Source organism: Cololabis saira, chromosome 19, assembly GCF_033807715.1.
Source record: "Cololabis saira isolate AMF1-May2022 chromosome 19, fColSai1.1, whole genome shotgun sequence".
Taxonomy (NCBI): Eukaryota; Metazoa; Chordata; class Actinopteri; order Beloniformes; family Belonidae; genus Cololabis; species Cololabis saira.
The window spans coordinates 35,284,781-35,294,087 of NC_084605.1; positions in this window are offsets into that span (position 1 = coordinate 35,284,781).

The window sequence follows — 9,307 nt, forward strand, 5'->3', positions numbered from 1 at the left end:
ATGTCTCTGACTCTTGAGTCAGAGACTCTTGAGTCACGTTTACAATGTCTGTAGTTGCTTGGCGTGGATAAGTTATATCTTGTGATGTTTGATCGGTGTGATTGGTAAATATCCAAAAGAAGGTCGCGCTTATAGAAAGGCTGTCTATTTTCTTTTGAATCTCAAACATTGCCTTTCACATCTGTCCTCAGAATCAGATCATATTTGTAAGAAACCCCTGATGTACGTTTTATTTCCAAAGAAAGGGAGTTTCGAGCTCAGCAGTTTTTCTGTTTGCATGAGGCATAAATGGGGCTGTCTATTCAGAGGGAACTAGCTATGCCAGGGGTCGGCAACCCGCGGCTCTTTAGCGCCGCCCTAGTGGCTTCCTGGAGCTTTTTCAAAAATGTTTGAACTTTTTTTTTTTTCCTTTTTTTCTTCTTTTTTCCTTTTTTTCTCTTTTTTTCTTCTTTTTTTCCTTTTTTCTCTTTTTTTTTCCTTTTTCCTTTCCTTTTTAATCTCAACATTTCGACTTTTTTCTCGAAATTTCAACTCTTTTCTCGACATTTCAACTTTTTTCTCAACATTTCAACTTTTTTCTCGAAATTTTGACTTTTTTCACGGAATTTTGACAATTTACTCGATATTTCGACTTTTTTCTCGAGATTGTACTTCAACATTAATCTCGACATTTTGACTTTTTTCTCGACATTTCCACTTTTTTCTCAACAAGACTTTAAATTTTTTGCGGCTCCAGACATATTAGTTTTTTGTGTTTTTGGTCCAATACGGCTCTTTCAACATTTTGGGTTGCCGACCCCTGAGCTATGCCCTTCCATCACTGAAGCTGCAGTTCTCTGGGACCAGTACAGCTAGAAAAGGGGGGGAAATGATGCTGCTACTTTCCTACTTAAGATCTGGAAGTATATTCTTTGCTGTTTTTCCGCTAACTCCTGCTTCTGTTCCCTTTAGACCTGTTAAGAACAGGTGGACAATCTAAATTGGTTCCTGTTGCCATTAGTCCTTTTAAACAATAATGGTATTAAAGAAGTATCTGGCTATTCCTTCTTATGTTAAATGTGAGCCATCCTTTTTGACCTGTGGTTATTTATGTCTTTAAATCTCTTCTCCTAGAAGTAAAACTGGAATATTTTGGTCCTATAGGACATAGCTGAGTGTCACGTCTGGACACTTAAACAATAAACAAGGTTGATAGAAGGCACTGATTAGGTTGACCAGGATGTTTATCTGCTGTAATTCTATCTGAATTTGCTGTGGTTTAAAGTATTTTGAATAAATTATGTCCATAAACGATATACAGGACTGTCTCAGAAAATTAGAATATTGTGATAAAGTTCTTTATTTTCTGTAATGCAATTAAAAAAACAAAAATGTCATACATTCTGAATTCATTACAAATCAACTGAAATATTGCAAGCCTTTTATTATTTTAATATTGCTGATTATGGTTTACAGTTTAAGATTAAGATTCCCAGAATATTCTAATTTTTTGAGATAGGATATTTGAGTTTTCTTAAGCTGTAAGCAATGATCAGCATTATTAAAATAATAAAAGGCTTGCATTATTTCAGTTGATTAGTAATGAATCCAGAATGTATGACATTTTTGCATTACAGAAAATAAAGGACTTTATCACAATATTCTAATTTTCTGAGACAGTCCTGTATGTATGTATGTGTATAATATATATATATATATATATATATATATATATATATATAATATGGAGATATATACTGCTCAAAAAATGAAGAGAACACAACAACAGAACACAATGTAATGTGTTCCCTTTATTTTTTTGAGCAGTATATGTGTATATATATATATATATATATATATATATATATATATATATATATATATATATATATATATATATATATATATTCAGATGGAAAGTACTTATTCACCCCATGATAAAGAGAAAGAAGTTGTATAATTATTAAACTTACTTGAATGAAAAGTCCTTGGGTAAGTGTTGTTGAAACTGATCCACATGTATTTATTATTCAAACACCCATAAATTCCCTGTAACTGATGTTGTCACTACTGACTTCATGGGATCATCTTGTTTTTAAGGGGGGAGGCAAATACTTCTGAGAAATATGAGTGTCGTTGCCTTGAATGCTGGAAGCTGAAGCCCCCACTGCATTGTACTTCTTACACGTGATTAGTTTAGTCTCAGGACCTCATAAAGCCCATAAAACTGTTTTTTGGGGGTTTTTATACTGAGCTTTAATATTTTTTTTTATTTTCAGTTTGTATTACATCAACACATTCTTTGGAGATGTATGTATTAATGGAAAGTGATGGATTGTATTTAGTGTATAACTTGAAAATAAATTCTCTGAATTCCTAAGCCTTACTGACTTGTGTCTTGGTTTACAGTAGGGGTTATGTGGTGAAAAAAGAAAGTAATATTTCTCTGATAATTCATATTTGAGTGTTTTGAATTAAATATCCGTTCAAAGATTCCAACATGAAACAACCTTTTATCTTTGCTTATGTCAGCCTCTGTCTGAAAACATGTCATACCCTTTGAGATGTTTAAATGTTAAAGATATTTTGTACTAGTGTGCAGTTTCCCAATCGTAATCTCTGCCCACTTTAACATTTGCTGTAACTCTGAAGTGAGCGACACAAAAGCTGTTGCGGTGAGGCTGATTTTGAAAAAAGGCACACACCCAAGTCCTAAGAGTGGATTTTAGTTTGCCAGCTCCTCTCCCTAAATCCAGCTGCTGTGAGCTGTAAACATGGTTTAAAAGGAGCCTTTAGCGCTGTATCTGTGTGGTATGACCACACAGATACGTATGACAGTATGACCAAAGACGGTGGTAGATATTTCGCTAAGACCTCAGGAAATTTAAAAAAAAAAAAAGGCAGCAAGGAGAACCATATGATGATCAGAGGTGGTAGTAACGAGTTACATTTACTCCGTTACATTTACTTGAGTAAGTTTTGTGAAATGTTGTACTTTTAGTAGTAGTTTTGAATCACTATACTTTTTACTTTTACTTGAGTAGATTTGTGAAGAAGAAACTGTTACTCTTCCTCCGCTACATTAGGCTACGTTGAGCTGTTACTTTTCTTTTATCCCTTTTATCTGCGTACGCGTTATTTATTTTATTATTTATTAAAGTACTTGAATTTACTTTAAGATTATTTTAATTTAAGCTATTTTATTTTTTATTAATTTTAATTTATTTTATTATTTTATTGATTTAATTTGCCTGAAGATGATTATTTTGTACTTTTGTCTGTTTGAATGGTTGTGTTAAAAAAATAAATCAGACGTTACTCAACAGTTACTCAGTACTTGAGTAGTTTTTTCACCAAGTACTTTTTTACTTTTACACAAGTAATTATTTGGATGACTACTTTTTACTCTTACTTGAGTCATATTATTCTGAAGTAACAGTACTTTTACTTGAGTACAATTTTTGGCTACTCTACCCAGCTCTGATGATGATCACACCTCTACCATGTTCTCCTATAGAAAGGATTTTGTTTGAATCATTTAGCTACCTGTAAATAAAGTGCTGCACTCCATTCCCAAAGGGATTTGGCTTCCTTAGCATGGAACATCATGCCAAATCCATAATGTTTCAGCAAACATTAGTCTTCCTTTCCTGTACCTGTCTTTCCCATGGCTGTCTCTTACTGTGTGTGCAACTGCTTTCACCTAAACCGTGCTAAAACCTTGACCTGCATTTCAGAGTTGCCAGTAACCAGAAGTGTCAAGTAACGAAGTACAAATACTTCGTTACCTTACTTAAGTAGAAATTTTGGTTATCTATACTTCACTGGAGTAATTATTTTTCACACGACTTTTTACTTTAATTCTTACATTTTCACGCAATTATCTGTACTTTTTACTCCTTACATTTTAAAAACAGCCTCGTTACTCTATTTCATTTCGGCCTTTAAATAAAAACTATCCAGTTAAATTGCTCCATCCTGATTGAGTGAATTTGGTTGTGGTTGTTTCAGATGTTCTTGTCCAGTTTTGTTCTTACATCCGTTCCCTCAGATTCCTGCAACTAAACTTGGATGTACATTCCAATAAAGGTTAGGATAAATGATAACATGAACATGAAGTTTGACTTTTTGCACCATTACAATACTTATAGGCAACTAGTCATCATATCTCCTGCTCTCTGAAACACATGTTAATGCTCAATAGTACACATATATGGTTCTTTAATATATTTGCTTTATACTAAGATGCATTCATTTTCAATGGCTTTTGTCCCTCATACATTACTTTTACTTTTATACTTTAAGTAGTTTTGAAACCAGTACTTTTATACTTTTACTTGAGTAAAAAACTTGAGTTGATACTTCAACTTCTACAGGAGTATTTTTAAACTTTAGTATCTATACTTCTACCTGAGGAATAAATGTGAATACTTTTGACACCTCTGGCGGTGAGGCTGATTTTGAAAAAAGGCACACACCCGAGTCCTAAGAGTGGATTTTAGTTTGCCAGCTCCTCTCCCTAAATCCAGCTGCTGTGAGCTGTAAACATGGTTTAAAGGGAGACTTTAGCTCTGTATCTGTGTGGTATTCTGACCAAAGACTGTGGTAGATATTTCGCTAAGACCTCAGGAAATTAAAAAAAAAAAGGCAGCAAGGAGAACCATATGATGATCACACCTCTACCATGTTTGTTTGAATCATTTAGCTACCTGTAAATAAAGTGCTGCACTCCATTCCCAAAGGGATTTGGCTTCCTTAGCATGGAACATCATGCCAAATCCATAATGTTTCAGCAAACATTAGTCTTCCTTTCCTGTTTCCTGTCTTTTCCATGGCTGTCTCTTACTGTGTGTGCAACTGCTTTCACCTAAACCGTGCTAAAACCTTGACCTGCATTTCAGAGGTGGCAGTAACCAATCAGGACAGCCTAGTACCGTCTTCTTTAGAATTTTGTAGTCATTCTTTTCTGACAGCAGAGGGCAGGATCTCTGCTTCAGTAATATCTGAAAGAGCTGCAATGAAACAGCAAAAGCTGTTAACTATTTAGGCAAGGCAAGGCCAGTTTATTTGTAGAGCACAATTCATACACAAAGCAATTCAAAGTGCATCACATCTACATAAGATCACAAGAAGGCAAATAAAACATACATAATCATTCATTAATTCAATTCAAAACGAAGAGTGCAGATAAAACCCTTTCAGTTGTCAGCTCAATAGAGCTGTTTTCAGCCTGGATTTGAACATCGTCAGAGTTGAGGTCTGTCTCACATCTTCTGGGAGACTCTTCCATATTTTAGGAGCATAAAAACTGGCTTTACCTTGTTTATTCCTGACTCTGGGCACCAGCAAGAGACCACTCCCCGAGGTTTTCACTTGGTTCACATGGCTCTAACAATCTATTTAGGAGAGTGAACACATCGTTTTGCATTAAAGATGAATTACAGCCTCATTCTGTTCCTGCTGCATCAACATTTCAACCCATGAAGACACTTCCAATACTTTGCAGTTGTAGTCATTATTATCTTTAACAAATGTCACAACAATGACAGATATGTATCAATGCACACTTGTACATTTTTTGGTGTTTCATTCTTCCGCCACGTGTTTAGCATTTACAATGTACGCTGTTGTATATATTATAATCATTCCAATGACTTTCACGGAGCACCAGCACATTTTCTGTTGGTATTTTGGTGTTAAGCTTATGTCTGCTGGTCAAATAGGGGCTCTATTGCTAGTCCATTCCTTCAAGGGGGAATCAGAGAGAAATTGAAGGACGTTGGAATATCACGTCCAAATAAAAAGTTTGGGAATGAATGAGAAATATTAAAGTTTAGTTTTAGTTTAGTTTTATTTATTCGCACATATTAAAGGAATACAAAGAAATAATGACAATACAATAACTACTGCAGTGCAGGTGAGAAAAAAGAAACCCAAGGTGGGCTTATGAAGGATTCTCACCAGAGATAAATACAAATAAGTAAACAAGGTAATCAAACTTTACAAAAGCAGCACATGAAGAGAGAGAGAAAAAAAAAGGAAATAAATGGCTAAATACATACAAATACACCATCAAATTTACAAAAATGATTGCAATGTGCGTGTGTGGGTGCGTGCACATACTCCCGAGCATGCACACAAAGCTACATCTTAGAGATCGTGTGAAAAGGGTTTATTTAAGAGGCAGGCCCTCAATCTACGTTTGAAATTTAAGAGAGAAGATGAGGAGTTAGCAATAGTTATGTGTGAGTTCCACAATAAAGAACCTCTGACTTTAATGGAGAACTGACTAAGAGTGGTACGGCAGAAGGGAGGATGAATATTGTCCGATTGTCTAGTATTATAATCATGAACTTGAGAGTTAGTCTGGAAGTAATCTTTGAAAGTTGTAGGGAGGATATTTTGACAGTGAGTACATTTATAAATAAAAGAACAGGACTGAACGATGTTAATGTCATAAATAGACAATACATTTAGAGCTTTGAAAAGAGGAGCAGATGCAAAGGGAAAAAGCAAAGGAAGCAAAGGGAAAAAAAAGACCTTGTTCATTTTGTAATTCTCATTAGGTCAAAGTTCTCGGTGTGAACAGAAGTCTGAACAAATCCCATGTTATCGCTCTAAATTACTGTATTTACATTGCCTGTCAATACCCTCCCGTTCATTCCCTTGCACACATGCAATCTGTCATTTTTTCCAGATAAACCTGCGTCTCTCACATCATCAGGCTGAACCCCAGATATCCCCTTACACCAGTTTCTGTTTTGTGTTGTTTTCTGGCGGTATAATCGGAAAAACCTAGTAGAGGCAGGGTCACTTCACTTCCTCCTTTTAATCTGGTTACTTATTTTACTATTTGAACACCTATAACAGAGATTATTTTAGTGTTATGTGCAACATTTTATCCTTAATGTTATCTCTGCATGGCATTTTGCATAGCACAAAGTTCCATCAGATGTGTTATGAAAATGTGTTACAGTGTTAAATGCATGCTATTCAGTTTCAGCATCATATCAATTTCACAGTGCAAAGACTTTTGGGCTAGAAAAGATGTAACAAACCCACCAAACCTCACTGTGGTCTCATGGTGACATGTTAAAAAAAATAGAAAGAAAAAAAAAGCTAGATAAAGCTGGAAAGCCACCCACCCTCTTCTTTTTAATTAGAGAGGAGGGGATTCCCAAACGTTTGCTTGCTCCTGGTTGGAAGAGAGCTGGAGGAATGGAAGGGGTTGCACATTCCTCTAGGATGGCATAAGACTTCCCATCAGTGGAGCGGGAGCGAATTGGAAAACAGTCCCCCACTTTCCAAGCTGAAATAAATGCAGTTATGGTTATGGAGAGGTTAAGGGTGTCTTTTTTCAAGCGCATGCGTGAAGCAATTTGCAATGATGATAACAAATAACAGAAATAATGCAGATACAGAAATTAAACCACTTGTAAATAATTCAACTGCCTTTGAAACCCTCCTTTTGTCAGAAAAAAAATGTGTGTGGTTTGACTGATCTAAAGCACAGACTGTTAGATGGATTACAATCCACTGCAAGTATATGATTGAAGATGACATAAGTGTCCCAGGGGAGGGAAACTGGTGCTTGGAATGAGCTGGAACAGCTATTTGTATCATTATTCAAAATGATCTCTGTGTTTGTCCCTAGAAGTAAAAGCAAATGCGCATGTTTTATTTTGCACTCATTAAATCTGTGGCAAAACAAGCCTTTGTGGCCAAAGACAACAATGTTTAGGGCGTGTTGTAAATACAGAAAACGGTTGGCTATACGGTGAGAATAATTGCCACACATTCCAATGTAGTGACACACACGTGCAGGCGCAAACGCCAAACCGAGCGGCAGCGTTTATTGTCCTCCTGTCTCCTGTCCTGCACATTTGGTTACCCTGAAGGAAGGCAGTGCTGCATTTGGGTGCTGTCGGATTTATCGCAATTAATACCAAACAATCACGATTCAGATTCAGATTCAGAAAAACTTTATTTATCCCCGAGGGGCAATTGCAAAAACAACTAAGCAGCATGACGTTGAAAGTACCGAATAAAATAATAAAATAAAATGAATGCAGATAAATAAGGCATGTATCGTATGTACAAACAAAGTATATATAAAATATAAAAATATCAAAAATTGTCAAATGTAAAATGTAAAATGAGAGCGATGAGAGCACGATTACTGCGACTTTAAGAAATGACATTCTGCATTAAGCGACATATCCTGCTCTATGTGTGCATTTAAACCAACATCAACACATCTAAATGCAAGTCTTTTTTAAAAATGAGTAAATTAGCCTTTGCATAAAACGTCATCATATAGGCATATCCCTACAAATGAACTAATTGTTATCGTGCAATCAGAGGTGGACAGAGTACTCGACCCCAGTACTTGAGTAAGAGTACAAATACTACTGGTCAAAATTTACTTCGTTACAAGTAAAAGTAGCTCAGATCAGGTCAAAATATTACTCGAGTAAGAGTAGAAAAGTACTTGCTTTTAAAGGTACTTAAGTATCCAAAAGTAAATGCTTTTAAATGTACTTTAAGTAAAAGTAAGAGTAAGAGTAAGAGTAAATTTCTTATTTTCCACGTCAGTAAATTACTATATTTTTTCTAAATTAATTTAAGGATCTTTTAACTCTTGTTTCTGAGAATTAACTCTTTGAAACCAGCTGCACTGATGTGCTGCTTTTAGAACCACAATGTTATATAAAACCTGCAGAAACACCAAAAACAAATCAAATGAATGGGATCATAAGAGGACAGCAGATGATGCAGAGTTTATTAACAATCATGAACTGAAACCAAATGAACCTGCACCATCCAACTACCGTAAGTCTGGATCCCCCTCAAAGACCACTGCTTTACAAAAAACTACATCTCTGCTTTCAATAACTCAATGTTGAAGTCACTTAACTTTACAGGAAGGACATGTACCAGTACAATATAGCAATATAGAGCATAACAAACTGTCTCCCCATGTCCGTCTCTGTGCCTGTCTCCCAATATCCGTCTCCCAATGTCTGTCTTGTTCGTCTCCGTGCCTGTCTCCCAATATCAATCCGACTCAGTGGATTGTCTTTCTTCTCCTGACGCAGGCGTAGCCATTGTTGCGGCTCTGTCTTGACTTGTTGCGGCTCTGTCTTGTCAAACGCAGGCTACTTTGGCGGTATCGTTTTGAGGACGCTTGACGTATTTCTGCTTTACGTACATCCCAGTGGAGAGCGTGCACTGTGATAAGTCTCCTCCTCTGACAAAAACAGCTTGTGTCCAATAGGATTTTAGGGAAGAAGAAAAAAGAGCAGACCTGAAAGTAACGAGTACTTTT